Source organism: Doryrhamphus excisus, chromosome 9 (assembly GCF_030265055.1).
Source record: "Doryrhamphus excisus isolate RoL2022-K1 chromosome 9, RoL_Dexc_1.0, whole genome shotgun sequence".
NCBI classification, from domain to species: domain Eukaryota; kingdom Metazoa; phylum Chordata; class Actinopteri; order Syngnathiformes; family Syngnathidae; genus Doryrhamphus; species Doryrhamphus excisus.
In genome coordinates, this window is record NC_080474.1 from 9,867,501 (window position 1) to 9,888,810 (window position 21,310).

The 21,310-nt window shown below is 39.8% G+C and overlaps 1 protein-coding gene across 3 annotated transcripts in view; it reads right to left on the reverse strand.

The window, feature by feature from the left end:
• gulp1a (GULP PTB domain containing engulfment adaptor 1a) overlaps positions 1 to 6,576 on the reverse strand; it is a 46,939-nt gene extending 40,363 nt beyond the window's left edge. For all 3 annotated transcript variants that reach the window (XM_058082045.1, XM_058082046.1, XM_058082044.1), the window contains exon 1: positions 6,422 to 6,576. The gene's annotated coding sequence lies outside the window, so the exon portion shown is untranslated. The remainder of the gene's footprint in view (positions 1 to 6,421) is intronic.
• Between the last annotated feature and the right edge of the window lie 14,734 nt (positions 6,577 to 21,310).

Below are 21,310 nucleotides of genomic sequence, written 5' to 3' on the forward strand. Positions count from 1 at the left end.
GCAGGCATTAGAAGGATTTATGGTCGAGTCATGCCAAACCACCAACAATAATATCTGAATTAGCCATGGGAACTTGTCGTATATATGATGAGGATTTTTTTAAACAGCATTTATTTAAATTACACAAATGTCGGACAATAATTTGTTCCACCAACCACAATGGCTGCCAAACAATAGCATTATGTAAGTGGGGGATGTGGCGGATTATTCAAGGTGTCATTTCTTCCTTCAGGGGGGCAGAATATTTTTTGCACAGTTTTAACATGGTGTTTTTTAATGATTGTATTAAGCAAAGTACATGCATACTAATATATATGACAAGAATAGAAGTTGGTATTGGCTGTATACAGTACACTATATTGTGTACTGTGTTATGTATTGTTCGCAATGTGTAGTATATGTATATATGTATTAGAGCTCTACCAATATATTGATAATGACGAAATATGACATATGACAGATTAATCAATATCGCTGAAAATATACTCAATATTTTCCGATATATAGCTTTTCTTTGCTGTGCCACAACTCTCTCCTTGTGCCAGTCTATGCTGTTCGTTCCCTGCTGCATGGCCCCTCCCCCTCACAGCTCTCACTCTGTCTGTGACTCACTTTGTCCAGTTAGGAGGCAAAACGGAAAAGAAACTGACCATGGAAAGCTGTGACTATGTAAAACAATATAACACTACACTTTAGTGCCACACTGTCAAGAACATTCCGCTTTTAGAGAATGTATTACAGCGCTACGTATTACATTCATCCATTTTCTATACCGCATATCCTCATGGAGCCTATCCCAGCTGATTTCGGGTGAGAGGCGGGTACACGCTGGACTGGTTGCCAGCCGATTGCAGGGCACGGTACGGCATTAAAGCGCTTCGTATTACAGCACTTCGATGTCCTTATGTTGACATTCAATATCTCGGAAGACACATTGAAAGATGCTGGTAAAATGTAGTATTCTACACTGGTCCTTTGTGAATGGTCTTTCCCTTGTATAGTGCTTTTTCACCTCCAAGGTGCTCAAAGCGCTTTGACACAGTTAGCACATTAACAGACTGATGACGCAGCACTCTGAGCAAATGGGGGTTCACTATCTTGCCCAAAGATACTTCGATGGCAGGTGGGAGACGACCACTCTGCCAATTGAGCCAACAGAGGGTCACCTTTTTGGTTTTTTTTGGTTTTTTACCATTTTTGTCTCTCTGCAAACATGGTGGCTGACATGCAAAATCTGTTTTTTGGTTCATCTCGCTGAGCTTCAGTAGAGCTACCCTATGCTGCCAGTCATTTTCTGCCACAATGACACATACCTCGCTGGGTTTATAAAGGCTCTCCAACATTAAGAGGGCTTTTGGAAAATTCTCAAGTTTGGGCAGTAAGCCAATGTGACACAAAGCCTAAGTCTACAAGCTAGCAACAACAGAAACAACTGAGAGCAGCCCTGTTGATTAAATTTCCAGATATTTCCTTTTAAACTGAGCCTCATTTTGCGGCCAGCAGACTATACAAGTCTGGTAAGTTTAATCAACAGCTTTGTTAAACACAGGAAATCAATGAATCGGCCCAAACCTGCACAGGGAAGGTATTATGCATCAAAAGGCTGAAACACAATGTCATGGCCAAAAAGCTCAGTGCTGACTGTGCTACTGCTTTCCGACGGCACACATTTACTGCTTTTCTTGGGGCGTCAGCACTACCCTTGACAATTGATTGAGCCACACAGCATATTCCAGATGACACGTTAAGACATTAGGCAGGCAGCACACAAATATTAATTATCTTGACATAGTTTTTTTGTTTTGATGTAATCATGATAACGCTGAGGAAGGCAGTCATCAAACACCCTCTAATCTTGCCGTTTTAATTATCCACAAGTAACAAATGCAGAGTCTTGGTGGATTAAACACTCTTTCATGTTTGCCACCGTGCACAGAGTTGAAAACACTTCAGCGAGCTGATATCAAACCACTCAAACCGGAAAGATGAAGCTTTGGATGACAGTAGAAATAGTGTACATGGATTCAGAGTAAAGACGTTATCACTCACTGTATAATCTTGTTGATGGATGAAGCCAGAAACTTGTTACGCAAGCAGATCAGAAGCGCTCATATCACCGACGTAGCAATATTCACACCCTCTCAGATGGAATGAGTTCATGTACCGTTGTGATCAGACTAAATATTTCAGAAGAGGAGACTTGACAGACAAGAGGCAGGTGACACTGAGCTGTTTTTAATTTCCTTGTAGGAAGGATACAAATATTTGCAGGTGACAAGATCTGGGGGGAAAAAAACAGTCTACAAGCTGGTATGGTTGAACAAAAATGCATTTTACCTTTATTGTTACCTTATTGCATGCAATAAATGGAACTAGTCCTGTCACAATAACAATAACTAATAATTAATAATAATTGTGCTACAAATTATTGTGGATAATCAATATTATTGACCATTTTTCATGAATTATATGGCATAGTAATGCCAGTATATCATATGGGATATTGTCCCTATGACAAGGGAAACAACACACTTGCATATATCAACTCATCAAAGTCGCAAAATTATCCCCTCCATTTTTATTGATCGTTCCATTAATCGATTTATCATTTATTGTGACAGGCCTAATGGGAACATTCACCTGAAGGTTAAAACTACATTATTTGAATGTGTTATGATTAGAGCTGCAACGATTATCCAATTAATCGACAATAGGTTTGGGCGATCTAGGCCTTTTGTATATCACAATATTTTGGGGAGGTATCACGAGGTGAAACTGCTAACTTTGCTACACATTGCTACTAATTCAACAAACTACAATGCTTGTGATTTAAGAAAGATGTAGTCACCCTTGCAATTTTAACTGCATATGGAAGATATTTTTAATGACAGTTCTATTTACACAATTGGACGGCAAACAGCGCTTTTATTTTGAAGGCTGGTAGTATGTCCTGTGTGTGTTGAGAATGTGTGTACAACAAGTTGCAACAAAATGGAGATGTACATGAAATATCCTGATTTCAGCCTCTCAAACATGACTATTTTTTATGTCCTTAGTTATCCCTGAAAGCAGTGGGTCAAAACATGGCTATTAAAGGGGGGCCTATTTTTCCAGTTTTCTGACCTTATAATGTTTTTAGAATGTTGTATTCTCGTATTAAGCTATGGCAAAGTGTCAGAAAATTAGGTTTGCACATTTGGAAGTGAGCCCTGAGAGATGTATTGGGAGGGCTCTGCACACTCCGTTTTTTCTAACACCCTGACGTCAACGCGACCTAGACTTTCTTATATGGGAAGCATATCACCTGATCTCAGTAAATGCTGATTTCCGTATTCAGAAGTTCTCGGGAGTGCAGTACGATATTAAGGTTGATGACTTGGGTATGGACTATTCTACATTAGACACTTGGTGTCAGTAATTGTTCGGCTGAGACCACCACTGCACATGACTCGAACAACTGCCTTTTATTGAAGGTTCAAATTATCTCACAGTTAATAATAACATAATAACAATCAGACTCATAATAATGACGCAAGTTACTGTTGGGGCCATGGCCCATAACAAAATAAAACCTAACTCTGAACCCCCGATGTCACTTCCTGTCTGTCAACAATTCTGCTCCCTTACAAGGCAAACTGTCTTAAATGGCTTATTTTCTCCAATTATATTATAATTTGACTCTATGGATGTTAATTCATGCCTAGATAGTTTTAATAATGTTAAAACATATTTAGAAGATAGTTTGCTTGATCTTTGACAGGCTAAATTTCAAAAAGCTTTGGCGAACAAGACGGCACGTGTGGCACCTATTAAGGTGAAAAAATGTGCATTGGGCAATTTGCAAACACCTTGACAAATATATCTGGAGTTGCCAGATTAATGGCAGTATGTTTAAAAAAACTCTAGCAATGAAGTATCGATGGCCACAGTGACCACTGCTACTACAGAAGATAAATTCATTCAGGCCTCTGCATGTGCTGTGTAGTAAATCATCATCGAACGCTTAGCTCTGCATTTTAACAGTGCAAGAATATTAACAATTAACATATGTTATATGAATGAGGGGCATGGTTTATAATTTTACTTTCAAAATAAATAACTAAATAATAATAAATATATCTAAATATGAAATATAACTTAAATAAATAAACTTTGAAAATACATGCAACACACCAACTCACCAAAATACTGCTTATGGTCACCAAACATTAAGCTAAGGGAAAATAGCAAACAAATGAGAGTCTAACAATCCTAGCAGAGCAAAGAGTTTGTATGAATTCCCCTTTTAAAGACATAAACGCTAAACTTTTAGAAGCACAATATATCCCTGTACATTCTTAATTTAGAGTAATGGCTTTGCAAATTCACAGAATTTTGGTCCAAAAAAATTGTTCTCCATGAAAATAGGCCGCATATTGCACCGAAAAAAAAATCTAATTTTCCCAAATTGGAAATAATTTATCAATCCATAATAATACAGGCAAAATGTACAGCATACCACAAAAATCCCTCAATTCTTACACGTATGTGTTATGCTTCACTGATCATGTGTGTGCTCTAAAGATAAAAAAAACAGCTTTAAAAAATACAGCTCATTACTGCATGTAGTATGGGACTTCCTTATTCTACCAATGAAGCCATCTGTATAAGTAACTACACTCTATGTATATATGTGATGTGCATATACATAACATTATTTTTAATAGTCACATTGTTACGCCGATCGAAGTACATTATTAGCACACTTACACATAGCACTCCTAGTAGCTACTAGCCGGCTCGCGACGAGCTTCACCATAAACTTGCCCAAACCGCATCAGCACCGCGCTTAGACAACTACCATTACCTGCAGTTAAATCTGTTTTTATATCCGTAAAATGCACAGAAAAGAGAAGGACATATGTGTCGTGTTGGCAGGAGAACTGTCAGGGTGGGCAGGGAACTGTCAGGGGGGACGTGAGAGGCTTTCATTTTAATGCAGACTTAAATGTAACATTTGTAACATGTACTCAGTATGCAATTTGACTCTTGAATATGCTTGTATGCTCTCCATTTTGTTGCATTTTCCTGGTTTAATTTTTAAGTTCAGTCTACAACAGTCACTTTTATTGGATAATGCTGATCCAAACATCAACATCCTTATGTTTAAAGACTTTTTTGTCTATCCACTGGTATCTGTGGTTTACGTATGTCAAGTGTTTACAGTAATACCTCATTTATCTTGGTTAACTGGTTCCAGACCCAGCTGTTATGAGTGAATTTCTGTGACATATGAATCCTGATTCATAAATGGAGCATGTTTCTAACTAAACGGCATCAAAAATCTGTTTACAACCTTATAAATATGGTTTTCAACATTATTAGAGCACTCTAGACATGACCTAACACCCCTATAGTCACCTTTTTACTTGCATTACCCAAAATAGTAAAAAAAAAAAAAAAAAAAAACATTTAAGACTTGAGCTCAATATAATGTGTTCCCTAGAGGATCTGAAAGAGAGGCGGCCAAGTCAGAGTTGAGTTTCAGCTTTGCCCACAAAAGTAGCCTGTGTTTTGATTTGGGATTTTTATTTAGGATTATGTTGCTTATCTGAGATAATTAAAACCTGCAATAAAAGTTTGTCGTTCCGGCAAATCTGATCTTTGTCTCATCCAACATTGCAGTACCATTACTGTCACCAAGTGGCCACTGTAGTATACTACATTTCATCAACATCTCTGAATGGTCTGGTGAACTAGCGCATATTGCAAAACTTGGTTATTTATGCATTTCAAAACGAATAACATGCCGCTTATCCCCACTCGGGTCGTGGATATGCTGGAGCCTATTCCAGCTGTCTTTGGCCGAGACACCCTGGACTGGTCGCCAGCCAATCACAGGGCACATATAGACAAACAACCATTCACACTCACATTCATACCTATGGACAATTTGGAGTCGCCAATTAACCTAACATGTTTTTGGAATGTGGGAGGAAACCGGAGTCCCCGGAGAAAACCCACACATGGGGAGAACATGCAAACTCCACACAGAGATGCCCAAGCGGAGATTCGAACATATATTGACATGAATTCGGTGCTGCGGAACATGCAGACAGCCTACCAGTGAGAATGCAAGTATCCGTAAAGCCTTAAAGTAACATTTTTATCTTTTTCTGTCGACAGGACGACAGCAGCTTTAAGCCCACCTTGCCAGGACTTGCGCAACAAAGTTAGAAAGGACTTGAGCTGTTCAGTAACAAACCACCACAAGCGGAGAGCAACAATGTCAACTTCCCACTTTTTATTACCCAGCAGAAAAAAACAGAAGACAGAAGATACACAACAGAACAGAGTTACACACGCCGAAAACTCGAAGAAAACATCCGAGGGGCAGCAGTGAGTGAATAAAAGGGGGACAAAGACGGTCGTCTTTACTCACAGTGGAACGCGTAGAACACGTAGAAGTCCAAGTATTCCAAGGGAAAACAAGCTAGCCTCCCTGGCGTCTCCTGCCCTGCTCGCCGGTCACATCCAACCCGTTACTGCCCTCCTCTTCCTCTCCTCCTCTTCCTCCCCTCTCATGCCTAATGACGTCACTGAGCACTCAGCCTCCACCTCCACTGTTTGGTTGCAACTTGAATAATAGATATCAGAAAAGGAATGAGCAGACCCCCCCAAGTGGTATGTAAAATATAATAATAATAACACATGAACCCATTTTGATGCAATTTGATCCCATGATACTGAAGGTAGTGTCAGTGAAGCATCATTAACAGTGTGATGGGATGACATGGTGGTGGTCTTGACAGGAAATGGTCTGAGGCTCCCCGGCTTGCAATATTATGAAAGTAGTGGTTGTCAATAGCCAACATTGAGCTGTGTTGTATTTAACTTAAATTTGATTTGCAATACTGTCAAGAAACTGATATCTATCTATGATAATATATTTCCCCAACAAAATGGAGAGCAGTGAAGCATACCAGCGTATTCAAATTGCAAGCTGAGCACGACAAATTCAGACATGTTGGCAAGACGGCCGTAGTATTCAAAGACCTGCCTGACTCACTAGCTCGTCCCAGTATTTGACAAGCACTGGTTTTAGGGTGATGTGCAGGGTTTCATTTCATTCGATATTCATACAAGTATGAGCTAGTCATTTTGATGCAATTTTAAGGCAGACGTTCGCTGTGAAAAAAATTGCATAAGCGGACCTTACTAAATTTGAATTGAAGACCCCTGCTGAAAATCACTTAATTTGTGTAAAATAAGTGAGAAAAATGTTGCTATGCAGATGCTATTCAGAGTGTTCCCATGTTGGTTATTTCTAAACAGCCACTGCCAATGGCTAAATTCTATTTAAATCCCTGTAAACAAAACTGCAATGTGCATCTTAATTTAGAAAATTAAAGAAAAATGCAAACATGGTAATTGCTGTCTTTTAAAATGCATTGGGAAGCAGCTTCACTCCAGATGAGAGCCTTTGCTGTGTGTGTGTTTCACTCATAATAAAAGCTCTGTTGGAGCAGTATTAACCCATTTTCCAAACTGCTCATCCTTCCTGAAGGATGCAATAGCAACTGGAGCCAATATAAAATATTTAATCACGACAAGGCAGGAAATTAGTTGCGTTATTCGCAACATCATCAACTTCCCATGACAAGTCTGAAATATGAAAACGATCATATTGTTGAACACATTGTCTGAATCCATATATACAAATATAGAAACTGTAAATTCCGGTGCATACCCTCTACTTTTTTCTCACACTTTGAACCCTACAGCGTATATATTGGTGTGGCTAAAAAATGCATTTCCTATGATGCTTGGTGCTCATCTCATCATAATTCAAAGCAACTACTAATTGTTAAAAATATGTATTTGAGAAGACAGCTAGGATAGGCTCCAGCACCCCCGCAACCCTCGTGAGGATAAGTGGTACAAAATGAATGAATGAATGAAAGAATGAATGAATTTGAGAAAACACTATTACTAAGATAAAGGATACTAAGGGAAAATGAAAATTCAGGAAACAACCAAAAAACGCAGACCACCATTCTCAGCATCAGAATTTGTCATTCTCTGCATTTGCTATAAACCATACCCACACTACTACATCACCATGGCGCTCACAGACTCCCAACCTTGTCTCCGTTCCTCATGAGCTTGAAAATTATCCTCCATCCACTGCATTTCTCCCAAATGTGATTCTTCTTCTTCACCTCACTTTCACCACCAGCTTCGGTCAACCTTCCCACATCGAGTCGACAATGTGTGTGAGGAAGGAATTAGGACACTGTTCAATTCTAAACTATTATTATCTGCTGTACGTTACATGCACTATTCACCACTGTTTCTAATGAGGTTTGTACAGTTAATTAGCAGTGTTGCACAACTGTCTCTTACACTGTTTTCGGGAAAAAAAACATTTACTAAAATACTTAAAAAAAAACAAAAAAACAAATCGGTTTTGTAAAAACGTATGGTATGGTACATTGCTTGAAATAAAATCTGTATCATGTAAGGCAGCAGTTGCTGTAATTAAGCAAACATTCAATACACAAGATATCATTCGCCACACATTTGTAATGACAAGAAGCTGGCAGACAGTCAACCTGACTTTCCTTTGCTTGTGGTTTCCAACACTGATGATAGATCATACATGCTGGCCAATTTCAGAGAAGATTGTGATGACAATGCAGATACAGTCTGGTGCCTTGACTTACTGTAAGTCAAATTATAGTCCTCGCCGTCATCATTGATTTGATTCTCCATGCTGTTAAATAAGCAGAGTAAATGAACAATATATTTTATGGGTTGGGTGTCATGGGTGGGTGACAAACAGCACCACACAGAGAGTGTGAGGGAGAGAGAGAAAGAGCCTCACAAACACATGCAAACCAGCGTGCATACACGCAGCATATACTACAACTGTATTGCAATGGGTCAACAATCGTCAACAGTTGCATTGAATAAAAGGGGGTCATGAGACAGCCTGCACGGCAGATACTTCACATGTGTGGAATGGTTGTATTTAATTCCCAAATAAATGCACGATGCAAATAACACTCCCTGCCTTTCACTTTTAATGCACACAGATCTCCTCTATGTACTGTATGAGCTGTGTTATGACGTGGTGTTATGGTCGCCACATTACACCTTCATGTCAGACACACATTGCGGGCAGCCTCAGTGCTGCTCCGGAGGTCAGGAGAAGAAGAGTATAGAGCGGAGGAAGCCACAGGAAGTGGCTTCCTACGCTCTATACTCTGGTGCCTATAGTCAGACACTTGCTTTGAGCATTAATGTTGATGGTGATTAATAGTAAGGGTGACTAAGGGTGAAGACAAGTCAGAACATTTGCATGTTTTAATCTAAGTCTTGAGGGTAAGAGTTGTCTCCACCTATAGGAGTATTGCTGGACGACATCCCGCTGCATAAAAATTTTGCTTGAGAATCCAAGCATAAGATTAAGACTTTTGGGAATCACTGCTCTAAAGCATTGGTTTTCATGATACCAGTGGTTGCCAGTCATCTATGCCATTGTTGTTGTTAATGTTGTTTTTAGTTTTAGTGTCTTTAAGTATTTGTAATCATATCAATACAATTGTTTTCCTTTTGTTAGTATGCTTGCAGTCTAGCCTGTAGTCCTGTGTAGGGTTCGGCATAGAGAATTGATTGGGAGCCGGGACTAACATCGCGATGCTCCCAGATCGCTCACATTTTTACATTTTGATTCGTAATTTCGATGCTGACTTCACAAATAGCTGCGAATACCAGTGAAGAAGTGGCAAAACAATTGGCTTACCATCATAAAAAAAGAGCAGTTGGCTCAGTGCAACATAATATCATGCAAAGGAAGGTCAACAACCCTGCATTCATGGTGTGGAAAGAACAAGAATACCTTGTCTGTGTAGTAATATATCAGACTAACTCATGTTAATATTATAAGGGATTCAGGGTGCCTACCTATGTGGAAGTTTGGTGTAAATAAAGGATGGGAGCTGTGGCTTTAGAAGGTAAGTTTATTAATGTGCACAGTCTCGTTCAACAGTCAAACCACACAACACACTTATTTTTTCCCCAAATGGGTTTTGAGTTTTTCCTTGCCCGAATGAGGGTTCAGATCAGGGGATGTCATCCATCGTCTATTGTTGCTTGCTTGTACAGCCCTTTGAGGCTCTTTTGTGATTAAGGGCTAAATAGATAAACTTCACTTGGTGTACTCTGGTATGAGCTGTAGTGTTTCATGTCCATAATCATACTGTTTGTGATGAGGGAGGGGGTTCCTCAGTGTTAATGATTGTGCACAATTCGTTGCACATTTAGCAATCAGATAAAGATTTTTCTCAAGAACAATTTATATTTCACAAGTAAAAAAACAAGAAGTGCTTTTAGGTGAATGACTTAATAATATACAGTATTGTGGTAAAAGCCATTCATGGATATAAAATACTTCAGAACCTCTTCAGCAAAAACATTAGTTTCCGTTTCCTAATTGACTGGTTTGTTTCTCTGCAAACTGTCATCTTTGATGGTGCATAAAAGAGAAAAATACATTTTTTCTGCATAAGACATGCTGCCATGTCAGTAGAACACCAGCACAGGTTCGAAATGAAACTGACAAAATGACAGTTTTGACATGTTTTGATTACAGTCAACGCCACATTCATCATCTGTTATTAAACAAGATTCTTGGCAGAATCTGGATTTCTGTGTTGACTGAAATAGAATCTCATTTTCTAGTTGGCATTGCCTTATGCAACAGAAGCTTGTTTGAATAGCCTCTTCACATTGTCAAGTCCTGTATTGTGGACTCAAACATACATTATATTCAAGAAAACATTATCTCAACACGCAATATACTGTATGTATGTGCTGGTTGTTTGAGAGGCTCCAAGGAAAGTCATCAGAGATCACTATGGAGTGATGCAAAAACATGCTGCAAGCATGTCAGTAGTACAGCAATGAAATTATGGTTGACGTTGATCATAGTCACTGACCTTATTTCCATGTTGTTAGATTAGTGTACGTTTGGTAAGTCTTTTTCCAAGATGTTGTGACAGCAGACATTTTAAAATTTTATTCATAGGTTATTGGAATTCATTTGGCTTGTGATGTGCCGTTGCAGTAATGGGATTTAAAATCCATGCAGCAGCATGAGATCGGGGATGAATCAAAAGTAGAGCATTGAGAGTATTGATGCTATATAAAAGCGGCAATTAGAGAACTTGGGATGGAGCTTAGTGAAGTTACTGGGTAAAGAGTTGACTGTGATCACATGGATTGTGATGCCATTCTCACATAAACGCTCAGTTTTTCTTCTCAGCATACAAGGACAAGTTTAAAAGCAGGTCAAAGCCACAGAGAGTGAATATAAATCTCTAAATCTTTCTGTAGAAATGTAATGGAAAGTCCATCCTGGAATACAGTACTACTGTAGTTTGGCCTTTACCAACAGAAACCGAATTACATAAAGTGGCAGAATCTTAAAAGCTTCCCCGTTGTGAACAATAGATGAATAGAGTGTGATAATGCAGTGGCAGCAACAATATAAAGAGTCTAGACAGAAGAAAAATACATCTTTGACAGAATATGCCAGCAGACTGCTTACATTTTGTTATGGCCAGTCAGTTGCATGAACCAGCCTCAGGATTTTTTTCAGTGTTTAAATCAACTGAGTAAAATGTTTCACTTCTGTTTTCAGTCATATTGATTTTGCACTACTAAAATAGACTACAAATCCAAATCGGATTCACTTTCTTCTTACATATACAGTACAAATAAGTTTTTAAAACTAACTTAACTATGCTTATTACTGAGGTTGTAATTTGCAGTTGCATTAAACTACACTGCATCATATAGCTAAAAGAGTATTATATAGCTAAAAGAGTTACCCAAAATATCAAAACAATTGTCAGTATGATGCAGTACTAGACCACCAGCGAATGGAAAATGTTATTCATTCATTCATTTTCTACCGCTTATCCTCACAAGGATCACGGGCATGCTGGAGCCTATCCCAGCTGTCTTTGGGCGAGAGGCGGGGTACACCCTGGACTGGTTGCCAGCCAATCACAGGGCACATATAGACAAACAGCCATTCACACTCACATTCATACCTATGGACAATTTGGAGTCGCCAATTAACCTAGCATGTTTTTGGAATGTGGGAGGAAACCGGAGTCCCCGGAGAACACCTACTAACACAGGTGGAGAACATGCAAACTCCACACAGAGATGCCCGGGAGTGGAATCAAAGTCGGGTTTCCTAGCTGTGTGGCCTGCGCGCTAACCACTTGTCCGCTATGCAGCTGGAAAATGTTATTTTTAGAGAAAAACTGAGATATTTTTACCAAATATCTACAAGTTTGTGGGGGCCGTGAATGCTGAACCATGAATGTGTGGGGATACACTGACACTAATAATTAATATGTCATAAAATATTACAAAAGATAAAGACTGGAAGGACAAGCACGTACTATAGCTATTTAGCATAAGCTTTTATCATTATCATTTGGACTGAGCTTGTGTTCATATATTCAATCCAGGTTTGTGTTTTAAATTACTGTTATTAAGCATTTTCAATAAAATCAGGTTTGGAGGTAACCAAGATTTATTTTCATGCATTACACAATGTAATCGCGCTGGCTTATTATATTATATAGACTCGTCAAGGCTTTGCAGAGCAGGATTGTTTCATTGTGCTGCATTTTAATGAACTGATATGATGCAATGCCCTTTTTCCATCCGTCAATCTCTCTCATTCACATTCTTTCCAATTGTTACTCACTGCTTCCTGAAAGGTTGAATAGAGAATTGTTTGTTGAAGATATTTCACCTATAAAATCCAGAATTACAGGATATCTCTTTTGGGTGCGTCTCCTTGAGCTGGTCACAAGTACGTTCTTGTTGTCCTTGTTGCCCTTGTTGCCGTGGTTTTGGATTAAAATTGAAACTTCTTTAACAAACAAGTGCTATCTAAAGTTTTTATTTTTTGGCCGTCCTAATTAGTTGATAGCAACAGAGAGGACCATGCCCCTTCAGTTGGAAGACTGCTAATGAAAGCCAGAATACCTGGTCTTTTGACCAGGATCAGCATCACCTTAAGAACACACACAAGAGTGACCTAAATGTTGCCTCAGGTGTCACACCTGGGTCGACGGCACCTGGGCACTTGTTGCAGCATCATTCAGAAACGGGTCGGTCGTTCAATGTTACGCACCAACAAACGCCTATAAAGAAAACTGTAGGTTGATTTCTACAACAAACTTCAAACTGTTTCCCAGAACGTAGCTGCAAGAAATGTCATCATACAAATGAAAGACCTCAAAGGGTGCCTCAAACTAAACAGGAAAAGGGATCAGTCAGGAGAGATTTCCCAAAGCCAGAAATTCAACATAGCGCTACAGAAAGGCACAAACAAGCCGAAGAAATTCAAGCTGACACCAAGTACCATGTGCTAGAAGAGCTGCTGGAAGAAGATGAGACGATAGAGGACAGATTGGAAGCAGTGAAAGAGGTCTTGTAAAGCTGTATTAGGCCACAGGAAACACCAACACAGAGTGGGTCATAGCTGAGCCTTCCAACAACACAGAGGTAAGGAAACAGAAAAAAGGAAGCAATCAACTACAATAGTACAAGTACAGCAAAATCAAGGACCCAGCAACAGGACAGTGAAGCAAACAAGCAGGACAAATAAAGCATCAAAGCAGCCAAGAGTCTGGTAAGGGAAACTTAGCAAGCCAGAAAAAACACTGAAAGGGGAAGAGAATCAAATGAGAATCACCACCCCCGATATACCACCAAGAGAAACTCTCAAAAGTCTAAAAAATGCAAAGGCAGCTGAAGTAGAAGTGCAACAGTAGAAATGCTTTAACCACTGTGGAACAGTCACGTACCAAAGAAAAGAAGCCTTAGCTCATGTGCCAACTACAGATTACCCTGACTGTCGGTGCCAAGAAGAGTTTCAATAGAATCTTACTGGAAAGAATAAAGTAAATGGTTGAGACCCACCTGCACAGCCCTTATAATTACACTCATTATACTAAAACTATAGTAACTTTAATTGCTGAAATATTTCAGATTCTAGTTTCTTTTTCAAGTACTTTCTGTTTTGTTTTTTAATAAACCCATATATGGACCCAGATTTCCCTCGCCCGAACCTGAAGAGGCAACATGGGTCCCCCCTCCAATGAGCTCACCACCCATAGGAGGGGCCAAAGGGGTCAGGTCCAGTGTGACCTGGGTGGCAGCCAAAAGCGGGGACCTTGGCAGAAGGAAACTCTTGGTACGTGGAATATCAATTCTCTGTTGGGGAAGCAGCCCGAGTTGGTGCGTGAGCTGGAGTAGTTCACGCTAGATGTAGTTAGACTTACCTTGATGCATGGCACAGGCTCTGGAACCACTCCTCTCGAGAGGGGTTGGATAAAGAAGCCTGGGATAGGGAAGTTTGGGCTTCTCTGCTTAGACTTCTGCCTGACCCTGATAAGTGCAAAAACGACAGATGGATGAGTTTTTTTTAAATTTAGGTATTACTGATTTGTCTTACTGCTCCACTTTCAATTGGTTTATTTACCAGGTCTTCCTTCATGGACACATTTTGTGTGTTTTGCCATTGTTTTGTATTGTATGCTATTCCCTTTTTGACTTTTATATTGTTGATACCACAGTGCCTGTTCCATTGTCTGCCACCTGTTCCACTGTCTTCCTCCTACCGCAAACTCAACATTCCACATCCTCCCAGGTACTCAGTGGAGCGAGGTATCTGTAGCCAATTTATACATCAGTGCTCTTTAGTATTCGATCAGCAACCATATACGGATGCCCATGAGAAATCCAAGGTCACCTTGATAATGAGCTTACTGTCAAGCAAGGCGGCAGCATGGGCCATTGACGTCATTGAGTCAAATCCAAAATTACATAATGCCTTGCCGAGATGCATTTGTTGGGAACTACAGTTTTTAACAGCTCCTTTTGAGTCTGATTTCAAGTCATTGCCCACTTGCATGTTATAATGGCACAGGAAATAAGATTATTGTCATAGCTAACCTACAATGCTGTTTTGGAATTCACTACCTTTAGGTTTGTTATTTTTACAAGCACACTCTGAAAATAAGATATTCTTCTAATCTTATCGTGTAGATTTCAGCAGCTGGCTCATGTGCCTTCTGAATTTGGCAAGTATTTGAGCTAAAAGAAGACTATTTCCTTTAAGCGGGGTGGATTAGTGCAGGGTATTAGTGCAGCTAACCATTATTGTACCGGACTTTATTCTTCAGCCAAATCTTTGCGCTCCGTCTGTGTGGCTATAATATTAGTAGAGAGTAAAACCCTGAAATCTATGGTCGTAGATCACCAGAATGTGTCTATGTTTATGTCTAGTATATTGTACACCCTTTAAATACTTCCAGTTTGCATGTTAATTAAAGCAATTATAGTACAGTTCCTGTACATAGTGGATACTTTGGTACATTGCTGTTTAATTAGTCTTCCTACACTCCAAAAAAAGTATTTCAAATAAAACTCTTACCTTTTTTGTGCAGAAATAATCCCTGATGCTGTGAAGCATCACTTGGGTTGTGAAGTTTGGTGTCAACATATACAAAGACCAGGTCTTTCGGTCACACATTGCATTCTAAAGAATTGTATACCTGCTGTGCCAGTGAAATACAGTGTTGTCCTATTGAAAAACACAATCATTACCACACAGAGGAGAACCTTCAGTCATGAGGGATGCCCTCTGCAACATCTCCACACAGTCAGTTGTTATTTGACGCCCCTGCACAACCTGAACCTGCATATCTTTATCAGGGCTCGACAATAACAATGTACTGATGGCCTGGGGCAAGTTAAAACAAAATTGGGGCAAGTAAATCCAATCAGTGATATTCCCGTCGGGCAAGTGCACTTTGGCATGCCATACTGCGAAGAGTTTTTTTTAAAAGCGGTTCTTGTTGGGTGTTGGTAAAACACGGACTGCCTAATTCCGGTGGTAATTTGCAAACCAATCCTTGCAAATCTTGAAATGGACCAATCAGAATCGTTTATTTAGACCGCGGTCCGTAGTCCACAGTCCGCGTTTTACCCACACCCGTTCTTGTTCACGATCAACCAATCAGCGATCTTTTGACTACGAAAACATCTATCATGGCGTCCCTGCTAACATTGTCTAATTCTTAAACAACTTCTGAAGGAAAACAACAAAAACTGATGAAACAGTGCCTCCTAAACAAGTATTTTATTAGCGGCAGCAAATCAAATGATGGCACAGGTGAGTGAATCACATTGCTGTGACAATTTGAAGTGGTCACAATGAAACACCACCGATTAGATCCAATACGAAGTGCTGATTTTGCACAAGCTACAAAATCTAGCGGTTCAATTTCTCTGTGTATTTTTCTCACCTTTGCTTCACAAATTATTGTTTGACCATTGAGCATTTTTTTCTGGATTAAAAACACTTTACTAGTACACAAATGTGTCTATTCAATAATGTTTCATTGTGGTGCACAACTTATAAGTATCACTGCTTACTACGACTACGATGTGTAAGGTAGTATGACATGCCATGTTAACATACATCGCCACAATTTATTTTTTTAAGCACAATGTTTATTCAATCATGAATGTACTTTTATTTATCAAGGCAAAGTGCCTAGAAGTCTCTTGACAATCCAGATTTCCATGCAATGTCATGATCTATGTAGGAAAACAACCACAAGAAATGATAATCATTTCATCTTTATTTGAGATTCTCATGTGATGCCACAAAAATTAGATGATATCATTATGGCAGTCTTTTCATTTTACATGGGGCAAGTAGTTCTCACCTTAAGGATTCCCCATGGGCAAGTAATTTTTGTTTTTAATGTAGAGCCCTGTTTATTGAAGAAAAAAGCACCAGATCACAATGGCGCCCCCTCCACTTTGCCATGTTTTGGGCATTGATGTTGGAAGCCATCAGGACCGTTGAGATGACAGTTTGTAAACATACATTTGTTTACAATTCCAAATGACGCAATCAGGCACAAGTGGTTGGAATGCCTGATTCAGCAGCAGCAAAATAAAAAGATTTCATCTGTCAACGTAATTTCACACTTTACTGTTTTGTGAACATGGGCCAGTATGCAGCTGGACAAGCCGGCAAACTTGCTGAAGCTTGACTCCTTTCCACATTACTTGGTCGTGTCGAAGAGTCATATGAGCAAGCTGTGTTTATTTTGTGTAAGTAATGGAACAAAAACGGTTGTCTGTGTACCATTATAGAGTGTACATACAGGGTCTGGGATTGCTAATATCAATTTCCCACCACAATCAGTGTATTTTTTAAACACTAGCAGTCCTGCAAAAAACTTGTAATGACCATGTTACACGTTACCGATGCTGTTGAAAACTTAATGCTAAAATGCTAAAGCTACTTACCATTGAGAGACATCTTGAAGTAACCTTTTTTAATGGGAAACTTCGGACTGTCCAGTCTCTTCTTTCAGATTGGATTATTCAACACATATGGCAGAGTTAAAACCGACCATTTTTGCAAGAAGCACAAAATCCAAAGAAATACAGCTGGAATCGGTGCAGATCTAGAAAGCTTTATGTGCTGGTTATTGTGTGTAGCTGCTCTATAGGAGTCCATCCATCTATCCATTTTCTACCGCTTATCCTTACGAGGGTCGCGGGGGTTGCTGGAGCCTATCCCAGCTGTCTTCAGGCGAGAGGCGGGGTACACCCCGGAACTGGCCGCCAGCCAATCACAGGGCTCATATAGACAAACAACCATTCACACTCACATTCATACCTATGGACAATTTCTCAACTCAATACAAAGGGACAAAAAATTAGCATATATAGGTCCCCTTTAAACCCTTTCTCTTGCAGATCAGCTTTGATATTTTTTGGACAACACCCACCATTTGGGCAGAATGTTGTCCCATGTCTTGACGGAAAGCCAATTGAATCTTCCAGCTCAGGGCCAGTGACATTTTTTTGGGTCTACTGCTTGATGTTTTTGTTCCATAATCTTCAGGATCTTTTAAAAAGTTTGAAAAGACTGCTTCATTGGGTCCAACCTCAGCAGCAATGGTGCACTGCGAGAGGCGTTGCTTATGCAGCTTAACAACCCAACCACGTTCAATGAGGGAAAGGTTTTTGCTTTTGCCATCAAGAGATCATGAGTGAGAATATTTGACAGACCATGACATAACACTTTTTCAACAGGTCTTATCATTTTCATCAGTGGTGTACTTCACAGTGAAGCTTTATTCTCACTCGTACAAAATAATTAATAATTATTATTTATTAATTAATTATTAATAAAATATAATGTAAAATAATTTTTAAGGGAGAAAGTAGTATTTTACTTATCTGAATATTTAATTCTGTCCCACCGACTGCATACATGGCATTCACAATATGTTGATATGATTCGTGTGCAGAGGATAGGTCACAAAATTATTTGGCTCACATTTTCAGTGATATCTTGGTAGACAAGATTATTAAATAAAGTCCAGTCTTGAATAACTTGGGGCACGTGTTCACGGCATTTTTTACAGGTCTTGACGTCAAGGTTTAGACATCAGGTGAATGAGAAGACATGCAAAGAATTGCCTTTTTGTATGGTTTACTTTAGCTTTTTTTCATGTGTTTTTTACCCCCCTACTTCTTCCAATGAAAAATTCCATAGGGATCAGTATGGAGGACATCATGGGTCATTGCCTCATGACAGCATAGGAGCATTTCTGCCACTGCAACCTACTGAACGTACAGTGTCTCTATTCTTCACAGTTATTTTATCACTGCAACCCGACAATGCAAAATGTAATTATCTTAACCATAATATATAAAATGTGTTTATGTTTATGAATCCATCCTACTAACCAGGTTATATATGTGAAAGCCAGCTGTGCCAACCAAACTCATATGACAATTGGTGTTATTTGTATTATTGTTTACTCCCCTGATACCACACTGTAGAGTCACAATAACAACACACAACATCCATCCATCCTTTTATATATCGCTTGCTGCCTAAGATTGGAGGTACAAGTTGGAGCCTATCCCAATTAATTTCACGTGAGGACTGAGGTACACCAAACACTAGTCGCTTGTCAATTGCAGGGTGCACAGACAACATTAATCTCCCTGTAAGGGAATACTAGAACTGTCAACTCCACAAATACAGTGCAGTCGACATCCCTCGGATTGGCTGATTTAGGTCAACATTAGTGGTTGTCAACCTATCCGAAAATAGTCATTATTGCACATTTTGTCATGTTCTGTTCTTTTGTCAAGTCAAGTCAAGTTTATTTATATAGCCCTTAATCACAAAAGAGCCTCAAAGGACTTAACAAGCAGGCAACAGTAGATGATAGACAATAGACGACAAACGACATCCCCTGATCTGAACCCCCATCAGGGCAAGGAAAAACTCAAAACCCATTAGGGAAAAAGAAACCTTGAGAAGGGACCGCAGATGGGGTAATCCCCCTTCTAGGATGACCAGGCTGCAATGGATGTCGAGAGGTTAACATGTGACAGTTAAATATAAACAGAGAGTATAATAGTCCAGGTCCAAGATGTAATGCCATTAGGACAGTTGGGCAGCCACGGGTCTTGAGATGATCACTATCCCTCTGCTGCAGCGCCTCCACAAGGTAGGCCACGTCAGATGTCCAGTTTCGTCAAGGCAACTTCCAAACAGCCTCTCCTGGACCCGGGGGGGGGGGGGGGTATGGGAATGGGAGAGAGAAGGAGCGGCAGTCAAAACAGGCAGGGAATATTTTTAACTAAACGCTAAAGTATAGAAATGAGTCTTAAGTCGGGACTTGAACATTTCTACTGAGGTAGCAGCTCTAATATTAACAGGTAGAGCATTCCACAACGTTGGGGCCCGAATGGAAAAGGCTCTAGCCAGTGCAGGTTGGCTAGTATTGGAGAAATATGGTCACACTTACGTGTCCTTGTAAGAAGTCGCGCTGCAGCATTTTGTACTAACTGCAAGCTTTTGAGACTCGCCATTGGAAGACTACAAAGCAGTACATTACAGTAGTCAAGGCAAGACGTGACAAATGCATGGACTAGGGTCTCTGCATCAGAAGTGGATAGAATAGGTCGTATCTTCGCAATATTGCGAAGATGAAAAAATGCTGTTTTAGTAACATTCTTAATGTGTTTATGAAAGGATAGAGTCGGGTCCAATATCACACCCAGATTTTTCACAGAGTCACTTTGGGAAATTATGCTATTATCAAAACTCAGAGTGGTGTCCTTAAACAGGCGGCTCTGTTTAGCAGGGCCGATGATCAACATCTCAGTTTTATCAGGGTTCAAGAGTAAAAAGTTACAGGACATCCAATGTTTAATATCAATGAGACAAGCCTCCAAATTAGAGCAGTCCTGCGGGTCAGTTAACTTTAGTGGGACATATAGCTGAGTGTCATCAGCATAAGAGTGAAAGCTAATCTTATGTTTGCGAATGATGTCGCCAAGCGGCAACATGTAAATGTTAAACAAAAGAGGGCCGAGCACTGAACCTTGTGGAACTCCACAAGTGACACCACATAACTCTGAAGTCATATCATCACAAACGACATGATGCGTCCGATCCTCAAGATAAGATCTAAACCAAGAGAGTACCGGACCAGTAACACCAATATATGTTTGAAGGCGTTCCAGTAGGATAGAGTGATCGACAGTGTCGAAAGCAGCACTGAGATCAAGTAATAACAATATTGTAGATGTGTCACAGTCCATAGATAGAAGAAGAGATCATTTGTCACTTTTGCAAGGGCTGATTCAGTGGAATGGTTCATCCTGAAACCAGACTGAAAAGGTTCAAAAAGATCACCCAAAGCCATGTGGTCATTGAGCTGTTGTGCTACAATTCTTTCAAGGATCTTGGACAGAAATGGGGGGCTAGACACCGGCCTATAGTGGGAAATACTCCCGGGGTCGAGGGTTGTTTTTTTCAGCAGGGGTCGAATCACTGCAGTCTTGAAAGCTGCAGGCACAGTGCCAGATGAGAGTGATAGATTAATTATATTTAAGATTGAGGGGGCTAGAATTGGGAACAATTCTTTAACAAGTTTCCCAGGAAGCGGGTCAAGCAGACATGTTGTCTGTTTTGCTGCACTGACAAGTTTTGTAAGCTTGTCATTTCACCTTTGTTTGTGTCTTCCCTACATCCCTGATTCCCTGTCATGGGCGGTACCACTGGATGCAACCTATTTGTTTCATTAGTTGTGTCGATTTAACTTGCGACCACACGGCTTGTGGTTGCAGGATCGTACTTTAATCTCAGATCCTGTAAACTGACCATTTGACATGACTA